Source organism: Scardinius erythrophthalmus (genome assembly GCF_964197995.2).
Source record: "Scardinius erythrophthalmus genome assembly, chromosome: 24".
NCBI classification, from domain to species: Eukaryota; Metazoa; Chordata; class Actinopteri; order Cypriniformes; family Leuciscidae; genus Scardinius; species Scardinius erythrophthalmus.
This window is the reverse complement of record NC_138244.1, coordinates 7,061,897-7,079,578: the sequence shown is the minus strand read 5'-3', so window position 1 is coordinate 7,079,578 and position 17,682 is coordinate 7,061,897. Positions and strand designations below refer to the sequence as shown.

At 37.6% G+C, this 17,682-nt stretch overlaps 1 protein-coding gene across 1 annotated transcript in view; it reads right to left on the bottom strand.

The window, feature by feature from the left end:
* The window catches only part of plxnb2b (plexin b2b), a 76,222-nt gene extending 71,237 nt beyond the window's left edge, over window positions 1-4,985 (bottom strand). Inside the window, 1 exon segment of the mRNA XM_081356208.1 lies at window positions 4,895-4,985. The gene's annotated coding sequence lies outside the window, so the exon portion shown is untranslated.
* Window positions 4,986-17,682: the final 12,697 nt, after the last annotated feature.

The following is a 17,682-nucleotide window of genomic DNA, read 5'->3' as shown; positions in this document are numbered from 1 at the left end:
TACATATTGAGATCTGGCCAGCATGAACGGATCTAAAAGCTGGTGTCCCATTTAAAATAGCACTGGTTCCTGTTCCCCAACCCCCACTCCTGCCGCCTCTGATCAGAAAGCCAGGCTGAAAGGAGTTAGTTCTCATCATCTACTCCAGCGCTGGTCATCTGTGGTTTCTGCACCTCCTCAGAATAATCCACAGACCTGCGGCTCTCAACAAAGTCACTATCAAAAGCCCTCATTCAAAGAGACTTTCCTCTAACCAGATCTGGAGAAGCCTGGGCTTCAAACACACACACACACACACACACACACACACACACACACACACACACTCGCCGTCTGATGCAAACGACACACCAAAACACCAAGAGCTCATGAGCTTCAAGCTGACTGGCTGGCTTCATGTGATTTCAGGGAGGATTATAAGGCACTGGGAAGCTCCAATGAGCACTTCTCAGTGACAATCTTTGAATCTATAGAGCTAAAGCAAAATAAATACAAATATATATATTTTTTTAAATCAAGCTGTCCTTAAAAACCAACATGCAGTATGACTAGTGCAGTCTTATTCATGAGAAAGTGACTCTGAGTGGTTTCATTAAAGAATCGTTCTAAAGATTCACAATCCAAAATGTCCTATATAGTTATCATATATAAGTATTATAATTTCACACAAATATAATTGACAAGCATTTATACATAATTAAAACTTGTCCTTCTTGATGTTCTCATACAGTGTGACCGGTGTAGTCTGATTCCCAAGCAAATGACTCTTATAAGTCACTCTTATGAGTCATTTCTTTTAAATAGTCGTTCAAAATATTCACAATTCAAAATGTCCCAAATGTCTCAAATAAAAATCATAGAACCTAAAATATATATATAATATATATAACTATAATGTCTTTCTAGTTACTTTCAAAAACATACAATGTGGCCAGTGTAGTTTGTTTCACAAGAAAATTGCTCTTATGAGTCATTTCTTTTAATGAATCATTCAAAAGACTCACAAACTCAGAAATTGCTAGGCCTGTTTAATATACAGTGTACACATTTCATTTATTTATCTATACTGTATTTACTTATTATTTAGTAGCATGCAAAGTAGATTTTCACAAGCAAATGTGTACATTTGGCTCATGTTCTGTGATTCAAGTACTGGTACTTGCTGCATGTCAGTCTAATGTGGAATCATCAATTTCAGACGTACCTGCTCCTGAACAACACATAAGAAAGCAAACCGAATAGTAAGTGGCCCGAATAAGCTACAAAAGTGGACGTGAGATGAGCTACCTGTTCTCCCAGTCACAAACTCAATCAGCGGTAATCAAATGTTCTCTGAGGATTTTACACAGCAGAAACGTTTCCAATAAAGCTCGGCCGTCTCTGACAGGCAGCCATTTCCTCTTGTTCGAGTCAGAATCTTAAAGCGACATCGCAGTTTTATGAGGTGTGAAGATCGGACTATATTTGATCACACACTGAGGCCCAGAAGGACTCTCAGTGTCTCACTCGTCTCTGTATGGGACGAGACAGCAGCATGACAGAACCTACTGAAGCTTTACTTGCTTCATTTTACCAGCTCATTAAAGGTTTGTCAGTCCCGTGAACCAGAAACCAATCGCTCTACAGCAAACTGAAGTGTCTCGCCATGATGACTTTATTCAGATACGTTGGACTGTGATTCATGCGCAAGATTCAGTTATCAAACTCATGAAGTTCATATCAATTAATCTCCTAGGTTGTTAGAGTAAGTTCTTAAAGTTCAGTCTACCTGAGAATGCATCTTTAAGTGAGCCTGATTTGATTCGAACAAAACTTGTTTATTGCTAATCAATGAGGCATCGAGATATTCCTGTCATCTGTTCATTTACCTGCACACAGAAGATCATTTGTTCAAGAAAACATTTGTTCAAGCACTCACAGCTGTCTGTTCCTCCAAAACGAGTCCATTTATACAACATGTTCCAGTTAGTGAAGATTCACGAACTCAAAACGAGTTTTATAGCCTGATGCTGAAATCATCCATCCGTCCAACCATCATCCAATCATCCATTCATCAATCATCCATCCATCCATTCATCCATCAATCATCCATTCATCAATCATCCATCCATCCAACCATCATCCAATCATCCATTCATCAATCATCCATCCATCCATCCATTCATCCATCAATCATCCATTCATCAATCATCCATCCATCCAACCATCATCCAATCATCCATTCATCAATCATCAATCAATCAATCAATCAATCAATCAATCAATCCATCCATCCATCCATCAATCATCCATTCATCAATCAACCATCCATCCATCTATCCATTTATTAATCCATTCATCATTTATTCATCCATCTATCGCTTTTTAAACTTTTCTCCAAATGTTCAAACAAACCTTTGTCAAGCCAACAACATTAATAGTTTGTCTCAACTAGCTTTCAAATTGCACTTCTGCATCCTGTTTGCTGGTTCAAATTCAGGAATTCAACTATAATTTATAAGGTATTCACAGTGGAATCACATGAGTCTGTAACACCAACTGAGTTAAATGCCGAACATAAATTGTTAATAGTGTTAGGGATTTCAACAATAACAATGAGCAACAGGGATATTGTTGCTTGGCTCAGCAAGAACCGCTATAAACAGACCAAAAGCACAAACAAGTACAGGAGGTTGAGAACATCCTATGTATATTTCAAACTTCACATGAAGATGTTAAAAGCATGTTAATGCTAAATCTCAATGGGTCTGAACTCAGACCAGGGGGAGACGAGAGAAAAACAAGAAGAGAGCAGAAGATGAGAGGGAAGGAGAAACAAGGACACGATGAATGAGAGGAGAGGTCGAGAATCACTCTGAATCACATTGATCTATAAGAAGAAGAAGAATCAATCGTTGATACCTGCACTGACCAAACATATTGATGGCTGACAAGATTAGCAGGGATCAAGCTAACCGTGTGTGTGTGTGTGTGTGTGTGTGTGTACTCTACACATTCAATCAGACGCCGCATCCTGAAGGCCAGCTGAAGAACTGCAGACCTGAAAGCCTCCAGCACACAGATAATCATTTACCTTTTTTAAAACAAACGCTGCTAATTAAGTGTCTGTCCTCTCTTTAGTTGAACGCTTGGCTAAGTGAATACGCTGCAAAGGACAGTGGTTTGAAGTGAGTCAGACCACCTCTTGTTCAAATTACTGCACACGCCGGTAATCAACAAAAAGAAAAAAAAAAAGAAAAGTGTCCTCAGCTGCACTTTCAGATCCTGAAGCCGGTGGAGAGAGTGTGGGGAAAGATCCTTAAAAACTCAGGTTTGCCAAGTTACTCATTATCTGAAGTGATCGTCAATTGACATTTGCAACCCATTTAACTTCCATTAACAGATGTGTGGCTTGATTTTATCCACCTGGAATCGATTGGGTAGTGAGAATAGTGTTTTTAAATGTTTCTAAATACATACATTTATAACAATAAAAAACATGGGCAAAAAAAGTTTCGTCTGTAGTTTCGCTGAAGAGACGACCACTGGTTCACGTCTTAAAAGATTTACAGGCTGCAAATTCACTCCGATGAGGAACGCTCACTTTTCACTATCAAATCAATTCCTGATCAAGTTCTGTCCTACATATTGCATCTGCACATCACATTGCATTGTAGGAATACAAATACATTACAAATACATGAACCCAGAGCTCACTGCATACAAAACGAGAATCCCACCTCCAGACTAACAAGCCATCGCCTGAAGACACTGAGTTTCCTGACAGAAACCCTCACTGAGAGAATAACTCCAGACAGCCGACAGGTGCGTCACCTTGAGACCCTGAATACAGAGTGTACGGGAGCAAACAGACAGATTTCTCGCGAGTGTTTTGTCGGAGCTGTGCTCGTTCCTGGACTGTACCTGGCAAAACAGATGCGGAGCCTAACCTGAGTCAGCCCTGATTTGTACAAATAAAACACAAACCCAGCACATGCAAGCTTATCAGATATTAAAAAAAAACAAATGATATGAGCAAGAGCGCCTGCAACGATTTCTCATTTCCTCTCCGACCCCAGGAGTTCATCCTGTGACCCTCGCCGAGGTTGTCGAGCGACACACGCGATCAATAAACTGAATCCCTGTGGACATCTGTTTGGACAGGTGCGCTGATGAAGAGGGGAGCGTCGATGGGCATCTCCGATACAACACCACGGGGCACGAGCCAGATGGTGACAGGCGCTTCCGAATAAACCAATAAGCCACCTGAGACTGTGAGTAACTGATTTTACCATGCAAAAATTTAAATCTGCATGAAACCAAAGTTGCAATCGTCTTTTCTTCCCTTTTGTGAGTGAAACGGCTTCTCGAATGAGAAAACAATTGTAGGGCGGGACTTGATTTTGTTTGATTGGATGGTTGTGGTTTGCTATTGGTCAATCTCATGTGAGTGACAGTTTGCCCCGCCCTCATGACAGTAAACACATCATCAGAGAAGAGCTATTTTAAGAGGTATTTTGATTAAAGATTATGAAGGCAGGACAACCTGTCACTCACATGACATCACAGCAATAGCATCCCACAACAATCCAATCAAATTTCGATAAACAAAATCAAGCCCCGCCCAACATGTTTTCTTGTTCGAGAAGCTGTTTCACTGGAATATACGTCCCAATGGGAAAGAATAGTCTACTATTACAACATCATTTTCACGCAGACTTTGAAAATGAATGGTGTTTAAACTAATGTAGAATAAATAATGCAACATTCTATAAAAATTGTGCCTTTCATGGTGACTTTAACTATGTGATGCACAACCGTGACTGGTTAACTGCATTTATAAGGATAAAAAGACAAAAATATTGGATAAATAATGAAATTAAGAACAGTAAATCGCAATTCTTGGAAACAATACCTGCAAGCTGATTGCTGTGTTGTAAAGGGTTGAAAGAGTTGGACCATTAATATAGAGCCCAGGTGGAGATGTGACTTGGTGAATTTGAGTCCAGCATGTGTTGTCTTCTGTTCCCGTTCTCTTGTCTTGTCTTGCTATTGTTTGGTCAGCTATCCCAAAATATCTGTTGTTCAAAAAGACAAAAAAAAAAAAAAAAAAGTCAAATAGAGCTATAAGCTACACACAAGTCATCAATACCAACCATTTTATTACAATATACCTCACAAAAGATTTTAGTGTTCCATAAAAACAAAAACAAAATTTTTATTATTCAATTGGATACTAAAGGTGCATAAAATCAGGTTCTTTTCAGTGAATCTAAGTCCCTGTTTACATGAACGCCCCGGAGACTACAGAAAAACACACAGAGCATCAGCTGGGATCAGGAATGGAGAGAGAACATTGTGCTTGGTACGTTTTCATCTTCAAACCAAACTTCAGCAAACAAAGTTTAAATCCCGTCTGGCTAGTGTGCTTCCCATAGTGTTTATGCCTTAAGCCAGTAGACGGAGAGTAGGCGTCTTTTTTGTGGCTGTTCGAACACATTCGATCACATGAGCGTTTACACTACGAAAGCAATCCAGTGTTTTTGACTACCTCTGAAAGTGGACAAGCTCGAAACATTTTAGACCCCGTTTACACTTGTATTTAGCGTCGTCCACTTGTGATCCGATCGACCAAAACTAAAATCTTAATACCAGGAGTAAACATGGCTAAAAACATACAGTGTGAACAGTATAGTCAATACAAACAAATAAATCTTATGAACCAGTTCTTTTAAGTGACTCAGAATCTTACAACACATCAGCCAGATCTTTATAGTGAATCAAAATTATACAGTGTGTATCCAAACCAATTGGTTTCCCGCTTACAGCCCATGTGGGAAACCAAACGCTCATTACCATATCTCAATTTCAGCTTCCTCAACTCTATTATACACAGTGATACGAACAGCAACAATGGCGTCGGTTTAACCACATCAATCCAAGCGTGAGGAAGTGCAGAAAAGTGAATTTGCAGCTCTGAAAATAGCGACATGTCGACAACACGAACCAAACCCTTCCAGTCTCAGATACAACTACAGAGTTTGTGTGCGGGGCAAAGTACACGTATTTCGTGGGCAGCCAATGAAGACCATAGGCTGCCATTATGCAAATTTGCTACAAACCTACATATATTCATGCGGGAAGTAAGACTGGAATTACTGACGACTCGTTTCAGGCAGTTCGGAATCGGTTCCTTCTTTTCAGGAGACAATAACTCCATTTATCTGCACTTTTGCAGACCTTTTTCATTCACAAAGAGCCATATAACACACTACATGAAAGCTAATATCCGAAAAAGCATAGCTACTAGAGGCAATTAACTATAATAACCCTGCTGTATATATAAACTACCAGTAGACCAGAGACCGAGCGAAACGCTCCATCCGAGGCACTTTCAAAGCCCTCACAGAAGGAACAGGAAGTTGGTGCGTATTGGATCTGGTGGCGGGCCAAGCTCGAAAACACCAGCGGCGTGAGGAAAGCGCTCCCATGGCAACAAGACGAGATTGGTTTGCTTAGCCTCAGTCCGGTCCGCTCATGCCTTAATGTAAAGAGACAACATGCTGGAATTAATCAGAGTGTCAGAGAGGAGGGAAAAGTCAGGAGAATTTCATTTGAAGACAAAAGAAATGAAAGCCATTACTTTCCCCCTCACGCCTTCAACACAAATATACTCTCATCTCCGGGGCTCAGAGGACACGACTCGTGAACGCTTTCCGTCTGGACTTACACCAGACGGCAACAAGCAGACATTTCTCACCGAGGAGACAGCGAGAGATGGAGAGAATGCGGGTGACAGCGAGAGAATGACAGAACACTAAAGGTGTCTTCTCAATAGATGTTTCCCTTCAGTTCTGCCGTAAAGACGCACGTCAGACTCCAAATCATTCAAACTTTAAAAGAAAAAAAAAAGTTTTCATATGACAAAACAGCAGCTGCCACATGAATGAGCTCTCTGAAGGTCATGAGTAAATCTTACTCTACTTTTACACAACCAGGATCTTAATCAAATCTCAAACTTCCAGGTTAAACCTCACAAACAGACGCAATTCACACTCATTCTTTTGAGTATTTGGTAAATATATTTCAAGCCTGGCCTATAATATCATATATAGCATATTGATGTATTTACAGTATATTGACTATGATGCTAACACAACAGCAATAACCAGTATTGATGTATAAACTTTTACTTTTTAATTTGAATACATTCATTTTATTGTGGGAGGCACAATGAGACATTTAGCATTTGGTTGAAGTTGATTTAATCTTGTATTTTTGTTGAATCATTGAGGGACCCTTGCGGTACCCCCTGTTGAAAACCCTTGCTGTACGCCAATATTACCACATACTACCAAATCATAATGCATTTTGATACCTCATAACCCAATGTATCGTTTGCATATGGGAATTAGCATCTAGCTACATTCATTACATTGCATGCATACCACCGAAAAAGTCTAACCCAAACAAATGAATCATCTTTTTAAGAACCAATTTTTGTTAGTGATAATGAACAAAGTCTCTCTTGAACAAAGTTTTGTTAATGAATTAAACAGAGTATAAACGGTGCAGATCAAATTGTTGCCAAACAAATTACTCTTTTGAACCGACATTTGTTAGGGTCAGTGAATCAAACACACACAGCACAAACAGTTAAGACCAAATTTGTCATGAAAAAAATTACTCTATTCGACCGGTTCTTGTTTGTGAATCAAAAAAATACAACACAAACAGTGTGAACCAAATGATTCCCAAACAAATGACTCTTTCAAACCAATATTAGTGTCAGTGATTCAAACACATTCAGCACAAACAGTGCAGACCAAATGGTTCCCAAAAAATGACTCTTTTGAATGAATATTTGTTAGTGTCAGTGAATCAAACACACAACACAAACAGTGCAGACCAAATGGTTCACGAACAAATGACTCTTTTGAGCCAGTTCTTGTTAGTTAATAAAAAAAAATAAAAGCACGAACAGTGCCAACCAAATAATTCCCAAACAAATGACTCTTTTGAATCAATATTTATTAGTGTCAGTGAATCAAACACAGCACGAAGGATTCACTCTGATTCACTGACACTAACAAATATTGGTTCAAAAGAGTCATTTGTTTGTGAATCATTTGGTCTGTACTGTTTTGGCTAAGTGTTTGATTCACTGACACTAACAAATATTGGTTCAAAAACACATACAACACAAAAAGTGTAGACCAAATGATTACCAAACTTATGGACCAGCTCTTCTTAGTTCAGCTCAAGCAATGTATTTCAATTCTCAAACAAATGACAAGAGACATTTCTTTTTAGTGAATCAAACACATAAATCTAGCAACTTCCTGTTTTGTAATAGTATATGAATTGGGATGGAGCTGCAGTTGTGCAACTGAGTTGGAGAAGCATGATAGTGTCTATGAAAGTAAAACCAGTCAGCAAGACAAACGTTTCGCTCAATCGATGTTCCTGCTCGGTTTGCTCTGAAATTGCCCACATAAAGATAGTTTCGGTCTCAGAAGGAAACACAAGACATATCATTCCAGATTCTGGACAGATACTTCCTTGTTTGTTTGGTTTTACCTGAGGAAACTTTCGCTGGCCAGAGATGATGAGGTGATGGGTTCAGACACCACAGGTTTGTGCACGACTGAGCAGAGAAATATGGTGCTATAACTAAAAGTCTCTGCTATATCAGATCAAAATCTCTCTCTGCTGAGCAAACTCACAAAACCTTCACCACAACAGAAAACCACACTCTGGAAACACTTCTTATGAAGCTTGTAAACAGTAAAGAGTCTAAATGTAACTTTACAAAAAAAAAAAAAAAAGGCAGGTGAATTTACTATCCATATTAAATATTACTGAAAACAGAAATATTAAATCAAATATATTTAATAATAATAATAAAATATTATATATGTATATATTTTACATATTTATATACATATTTACTACGGACTGTAAATTTTCTCAGTTCATCTTACCTTGATGGGTGTTAATAGCAAGTATATTGGAAATATCGCAAAAAACTGTTTTCATTTTAAAATAAATAAAATGTATTTTCATTTACCGGTAATACACTATTTATTTATAAAATAAAATAAATATTATTAATAAATATTAGGAATACCTATAATATACCTATGTATTATACATATAATATACCTATATATATACCTATATATAATAAATATATAAATTAAATAAATAAATATATAATAATTTAATAACATTTAATATTATCAATAAATATGAGTACATATAAAATATAATTTATATGAATTAATATAATTAATTTATAGATTTTTTATATTTATTCCTTATATTTTTATTTATAAATAAAATAAATTAATAAATAAATAAGTAATATTTAGCTGTTAATGTAACTAATATAAATATAAAAAAATAAATATAAAATAAAAGAATTAATTTTTATATGCAATTATATTTTTGTTTGCTTAATGTGACTTCTGGAGAAAAGGGCATCTAGGAAAAGCTTATGATGTACTTTTTTTTTTTATATACTAATACCGGTAATTAAAAATAAAAAAAACACGTACTAGTAGTTAAACTGCAAATATTATGTTGCAGTTTATAATTAAGTCACCAGCCAAGTGGCAAGTAACTGTATTTAATCACCAGGATTACATCATCATAGTTTTTAAAATATAATAATATGGTGAACTTTCTTCATTCAAAATTGATTGTCTTTATCTGGAATAACTCACAGACTCAAATGACGTTACAGTGCAAAGATCTTCAATCGTCTTTAACCAGCAACCGCCTAATTGAACGTCGGATCTGAATGTGCCACATTGTGTATATTTATGGAATAAAATGTTCAGCCGTATGTCAGGACAGAAATCCAGCAGATGGTTCATGTTCTTTCACAGTTATAAAAGCAGCAGAAGAACTCACTCGCTGCTTTGAAAGTCTGTGTGGGAATGTGTGTGTGCAAATCCCAAGCGGAATGTTCAGCGAGCGTTTGCGTTTCATTCCAGCCCGTCGGTCAGGATATCTCTCGCACGAAACGCACCCGAGGAGATTCGTGAAGTTCCTCAGATGCGGGCCTGGAGGAGGTCTCTCTCACTCCACTGTTGAGCTGAGAGAGTTAAATGTTTTCTGGAGTCCAGAGGCAGTCTGAACACTACAGCAGCTCCAGTGCCAACACACGTCTGGCTAGAAGTGAACACACTCGCTCTGAGGCTCGTCAGCGGAGGGTCTCGCGGAGGACAGGAGTTCACTGAGAGTGCAGAGGACACACTGCACTTATTAACACTGTTTGATACGGCTCATACGAAGAGTTAGTGATCGGGACACACTCCTAACACTAAATATACTCCGCTGGCGTGTGATTCCTGTAGAACATTATTTCAGGGACAATCACTGACATACAAACATTATTATGAATTATTATTATTATTATTTTCAGCAACATTAATAATAAAAATAATAATCATCATAGTTATTTTGCACATTTTGTATATTTTATGGATAGTCATTTATTATTAGTTTTTTTGTTTATTTTATTTGTATAAATAAACAATTTTATTATTAGTTAATTTTGATATTTATTAATTTTGTTTCCATTAACAGTATTTAACATATATGTATATGTATATATATATATATATATATATATATATATATATATATATATATATATATATATATATATATATATATATATATATACACACATATATATTTAACATATATGTATATATATATATATAATAGATATAATATATAACTATATATATATTTATAACAATAATGTCATTATTATTAATAGTAATTAATAATAATAATAATACTAACTATTAAAATAAATACATATTTTTATTATTAGTTTACTTTTGGATATTTATCAATATTTATTTGTTTACTTATTTTGTTACATTAACCATTATTTAACAGACACGTTTATTGTAATATAATAATAATAATTATTATTATTAATATATATGCAAATATATATTATTAATAATAATAATAATTATTATTATTATTATAGTAGTAATTATTAAAATAACTGTTTTATTATTAATTTACTTTTAGATATTTATAATTGTTTGTTTATTTATTTTCTTAAATACAATTATTTAACAGATAAATACATATGTTATTGTTGTATTGTAATTGTTATTATGGTAGTAACTAAAATAAATAAATACATTTTTATTATTAGTTTAATTTTGGATATTTGTTATGTATTTGGTTCCTACTACTATTATTTAAGACCTATATTTACCTATAAACATATATTACAGTTATAATAATATCAATAGTTATTATTGTTATCATCATCATTATTATTATTATTTACTTCTGTTACTATTAGGCCTACAAAATAATAATATATATACATATATAGTTTTAGAACCAATCTAGTTTTAGAATTCAGAACCAATCATTACCATACAAAAGGCTAAATAAATCAAATAAATTCTCTTTTGTGAAGGGAAACTACAAGGGAAATGTGCCAAATTTAGTTGCATCTTAATTAAAATGCATAATTATGTGCATATAATTCAGCCACATGAGTGAAAAGTATGTTTGTGCTGAATCTGATCCATATTTAACGGGCGCAGACTGAACGCATGAGCTCTTCCTGACCTTGCCGGCGACCCCTGGAGATGAGCGACGGGCACCAGCGCTCTGCCAAACGGGCGTGGCCTTCGTTACCCAGAATCCCTTTCACCCCGAAAACAGACCATAGAGGGCAGAGCGAGAGAGATGCAACAGATGCCCACTTCACCAACATCCACGCTCCTGAACGCAGATGGACAAATAAACAAGCTGAACGCTGGGGCTGTAAGAGCGGGCAGAGAGAAATCAGCGCTTGCTGGCACTCCACAGATCAGACAGCTGGCACTGATACCCTCCACAACCCCGAAAACACACCGCCCCCTTCTCAAGAGACCACGAGAGAGAGAGAGAGAGAGAGAGAGAGAGAGAGAGAGAGAGAGAGAGGAAGTAGATAACATTTCAGTGTCTCTCAGCTCCAAGTCTAATTAACACTCAAGCGCACACAAGTCGGGCTAAAAGTGTGTGTGTGTATGTGTAGGAGGTGACTGTCGGATGAGTGCAGCCTCGTCTGGAGGTGAGACAGTCTGGCGAGTGATAAAGATGGATGAGAGGACGGGCAGAGCCAAGAGAACGCGGAGTCGGCCAATCGGGTCGCAGGCGCACATGGCCATTTCTATTTCTCACACGCGCTCATTTACTGTCGCACTTTCTGTTGACATATCAAATATTTGTCTTCCCGTTTCATTTATCCACCCTGCTAATTATTAACGAACTGCAGGTTGCGCTAATTGCTTCATCACTTAAAGAAAATCATCTCTGCATTAATGAGTCTCGTCGCTTTGGCAAATTTATCGCGAAATATGAGCTAGATCCTGCTTGAACACGCAGTGCAAAACAGTTTATGAAATATTAACATGCCCTTTTAACTATCAACATTGGCTCACCTAAAACTCCAGAATATGTAAGCACATGAAAATATGTAAATATGATAGAGGTTTCTGGGAAATTATATGAAATATGAACAATATGGAGCTCCAACACGCAGCATTAATCAGTTTTTAAACAAACACTTCCAACTATCTGACTCAACTAAAGATTGAAAATATGTAATACATGAAAATATGTAAATATAAAAGACTTTTATGAGAAACAAACTAGCTAGAGTTTTAAAAGGGCAGTTTAATTTTTTAATTTCTAAAATATTAACAATGACTTTCAACTATTAGAAGTGAAAACTTATGTTTAAAAATTGAAAAAAAGAAAATATGCAAGTTCAATAGTCTTTTGGAAAACTTGTGTAATATGAGCTAGCTAGTGTTATTCCACTTAAAAAATATTAGCAAACCAATCCAACTATAAAATGTGACTCAAAGTAAAAAAAAAAAAAAAAAAAAAGTGTTAATATTTTAAAATGTATAAATAAAATCGAACTGATTTTTTCAAATTGTATTATTATTCTTAAAATACAACATTTTTAAACACTTAAAACCTTCAATATCTAAAGTGAGTCAATTTACTTTTAGTAGTAAGGAAAAAATATTCAAATCCAAAAATACATGAAATAAATCTAAATGTATTTTGGCAAAATTATATGAAAAACAAACTAGCTAGAGCTTTAATAGGCCGTTTTAGTCATGTCTAAAATATTAACAAACACTTTCAACTCTCAACTCAACTAATGTTTAAAAATATGTAAAAACATAAAAATATGTAAATTCAATATTCTGAAACATTTTAACTCTTCCAACTGTGAAGGAAGTCAAATCTCTTTTAAAAGCTGTGAAAAATCATAAAAAATAAAATAAAATATGTGAAAATCAACCGGTTTGGGGCAAAATTATCAGCATGAGTAGGTCTCTAAAACATTAACAAAGCTTAAAAAAATTGACAACTGATTAGAAGTTTAAAAAGAAAATATAAAAACCTAATCGATTTTTCTGTATACACACACACACACACATACATACATACATACATACATACATACATATAAAGCATTTACATCAAAGATTTTTTTAAAATCATGAAAAAGAAAATGAGTCAAATGCGTCCACACATGCCATGTGCACTAAAGGACATTCTGGTCTGGGCAAGACAGGACGCACAAATCATCCAGATCCCAACATGCCGTGCGATGAGATCAGCGGCTTCTGTCATTTCTTTCAAAGCTCTTTTTTTTTCCAGGAGGTTTTACATAATGTTGGTGTCTGCAGTGTGCTCCGCCGCCTCTATCATTTAGACCCAGGCTGCCTGGAGATCGACCACATCACCATTAGACTGTGAGCCAATTAATTTCATCTCTTCTCCAACATTCAGATATGAAAGCGCTGCCATCAGGAGAAGGGAGCCATGATTTTTACATCTCGCCATTCCAGCGTCTGCCCCCCAAAAAATGCAATTACACGGCTGCGAGCATGCAAGGAAGAGGAGAGAGAGAGAGAGAGAGAGAGAGAGAGAGAGAGAGAGAGAGAGAGAGAGAGAGAGAGAGAGAGAGAGAGAGAGAGAGAGAGAGAGAGAGAGAGAGAGAGAGAGAGAGAGAGAGAGAGCCAATGGCAGCCTGGTTTCTGCTCTGTTGGTTGTTTTCAGGCTCTCTCCATCATCCGAGAGGAATAGCCCGGCTCTTCTGCAACTTCAAAGCAATGGACAACATCTCTCCATTTCTGCAGCTGATTGCTGAACATCCAAACACACACACACACACACACACACACACTCCACTGCAACTTGTATTTTTGGAGCACATATAGCCATAAAAAAGGCCACATCCTTCATTTTAATTTTATTTTCTTCCCCTCCAGTCAACTTATGTTATTCAAAGTTTCTTTGACCAAAAGCAGTCATGACTGAGTTAATTTAGTGGTGTTTGCCAAGTTAAGCATCACTATTGCAATTCCTCCTAGGGTTGAAATCTATGTGTATTAATCTTTGCCATGTTTCTCATTCTGCACTGTACATGAACGCTATCTCGAATCGCATCGCTTGTTGATGAGAAGTGCTTTTACTTTTTTAAAACAGACTTAGTGGTCCATATTGACATGACTGAGTTTAGAGAACTCACTGTCATGTTCAAGAAACCAATGTGAGATGATTTGAGCTTTGTTAAATGTGTGTTCTCCTGCTGGAAGTAGATATCAGAAGATGAAAACACTGTGGTCATAAAGCGATGGACATGGCCAGAAACAATCCTCAGGTCGGCTGTGGCGTTTAAACGATTCTCGATTCTCGCCAAGAAAATACCATTACAGCACCAGCAGCCTGAACCGCTCATACAAGGAAGGATGGACCATTGCTCTCATGTTGTTCACGCCAAATTCTGACCTGACATCTGAATGTCCCAGCAGAAATGGAGACTTATCAGACCAGGCAACGTTTCTCCAATCTTCTACTGTCCAGTTTTGATGAGTCTGTGTGAATTGTAGTCTCAGTTTACTGTTCTCATCTGACAGGAGTGTCACCAGTGTGTCGTCTGCCTCAGGGTTGGACATGTTGTGCGTTCAGAGATACTCTTCTGAGTTCAGAGATGCTCTTCTGCTTCAATGTTCAAGATGTTGTGTGTTCAGAGATGCTCTTCTGTGTTCAGTTCAGAGATGCTCTTCTGTGTTCAGTTCAGAGATGCTCTTCTGTGTTCAGTTCAGAGATGCTCTTCTGTGTTCAGAGATGCTCTTCTGCTTCAATGTTCGAGGTGTTGTGTGTTCAGAGATGCTCTTCTGCTTCAATGTTCGAGGTGTTGTGTGTTCAGAGATGCTCTTCTGCTTCAATGTTCGAGGTGTTGTGTGTTCAGAGATGCTCTCCTGCTTCAATGTTCGAGGTGTTGTGTGCTCAGAGATGCTCTTCTGCTTCAATGTTCGAGATGTTGTATGTTCAGAGATGCTCTTCTGTGTTCAGTTCAGAGATGCTCTTCTGTGTTCAGTTCAGAGATGCTCTTCTGTGTTCAGAGATGCTCTTCTGTGTTCAGTTCAGAGATGCTCTTCTGTGTTCAGTTCAGAGATGCTCTTCTGTGTTCAGAGATGCTCATCTGTGCTCAGAGGTGCTCTTCTGCTTCAATGTTCGAGATGTTGTATGTTCAGAGATGCTCTTCTGTGTTCAGTTCAGAGATGCTCTTCTGTGTTCAGTTCAGAGATGCTCTTCTGTGTTCAGAGATGCTCTTCTGTGTTCAGTTCAGAGATGCTCTTCTGTGTTCAGTTCAGAGATGCTCTTCTGTGTTCAGAGATGCTCATCTGTGCTCAGAGGTGCTCTTCTGCTTCAATGTTCGAGATGTTGTATGTTCAGAGATGCTCTTCTGTGTTCAGTTCAGAGATGCTCTTCTGTGTTCAGTTCAGAGATGCTCTTCTGTGCTCAGAGGTGCTCTTCTGCTTCAATGTTCGAGGTGTTGTGTGCTCAGAGATGCTCTTCTGTGTTCAGAGATGCTCTTCTGCTTCAATGTTCGAGGTGTTGAGTGTTCAGAGATGTTCTTCTGTGTTCAGAGATGCTCTTCTGCTTCAATGTTCGAGGTGTTGAGTGTTCAGAGATGCTCTTCTGTGTTCAGAGATGCTCTCCTGCTTCAATGTTCGAGGTGTTGTGTGTTCAGAGATGCTCTTCTGTGTTCAGAGATGCTCTTCTGCTTCAATGTTCGAGGTGTTGTGTGCTCAGAGATGCTCTTCTGTGTTCAGAGATGCTCTCCTGCTTCAATGTTCGAGGTGTTGAGTGTTCAGAGATGCTCTTCTGTGTTCAGAGATGCTCTCCTGCTTCAATGTTCGAGATGTATGTTCAGAGATGCTCTTCTGTGTTCAGTTCAGAGATGCTCTTCTGTGTTCAGAGATGCTCATCTGTGCTCAGAGGTGCTCTTCTGCTTCAATGTTCAAGATGTTGTGTGCTCAGAGATGCTCTTCTGTGTTCAGTTCAGAGATGCTCTTCTGTGCTCAGAGGTGCTCTTCTGCTTCAATGTTCGAGGTGTTGTGTGCTCAGAGATGCTCTTCTGTGTTCAGAGATGCTCTCCTGCTTCAATGTTCGAGGTGTTGAGTGTTCAGAGATGCTCTTCTGTGTTCAGAGATGCTCTTCTGCTTCAATGTTCGAGGTGTTGTGTGTTCAGAGATGCTCTTCTGTGTTCAGAGATGCTCTCCTGCTTCAATGTTCGAGGTGTTGTGTGCTCAGAGATGCTCTTCTGCTTCAATGTTCGAGATGTTGTATGTTCAGAGATGCTCTTCTGTGTTCAGTTCAGAGATGCTCTTCTGTGTTCAGTTCAGAGATGCTCTTCTGTGTTCAGTTCAGAGATGCTCTTCTGTGCTCAGAGATGCTCTTCTGCTTCAATGTTCGAGGTGTTGTGCGTTCAGAGATGCTCTTCTGCCGTCCTCGATTGTATCGAGTGCTTATTTGAGTTACTGTTGCCTTTCTATATCAGCTTGTAGCTGGTCATTCTCCTCTGACCTCTGACATCAACAAGGCATTTTCACCCACAGAACTGACACTCACTGGATATTTTTCTCTTTTTCGGACCATTCCCTGTAAACCCTAGAGATGGTTGTGCGTGAAAATCCCAGAAGATCAGAAGTTTCTGAAATATTCAGACCAGCCCGTCTGCCATGTTCAAATCCCCGTTCATCCTCATTCTGATGCTCAGTTTGAACTTCAGCAGATCGTCTTGACCATGCATGCCTACATGCATTGAGTTGCTGCCATGTGATTGGCTGATCTTTGCGTTAACGAGCAGTTGAACAGGTGTACTAATAAAGTGTCTGATACATTGAGAGGTGCACATAACTGGTGCGCTAGTGTGGTAAAAAAAACGATGCATAGCAGAAAACATGGAGGGAAACGCTTTTGAGTACCAACGTTTTTGGCATTTTTTGGGGACAGGGACATGTTTACTTACTGGAGTAGGATTTTTCTCCATCTTTGGTAATTTAGTTATTAGGGGTAATCCGTACTTTTCTTTTGTGTTTACTTGAGCTTTAACAGACACATACACACAAAATTATGTCAAAATACCCGTCTCGGCAAGTATTCTCTCGGTTATTTCATAAGTGAACAATTGAGAAAGAAACCGGATGCGTATCAGTATATTCGGTCAGTGCATTCGATCTTAAAGTGACAGCAGCCTAATATTCCTGCTGTTGTCTGTCATTTAATGCCTTAAATTCCTTGATCTAAATAGATGCATACTAAATAGATGTATAAAATGTAAATAGGAGATGG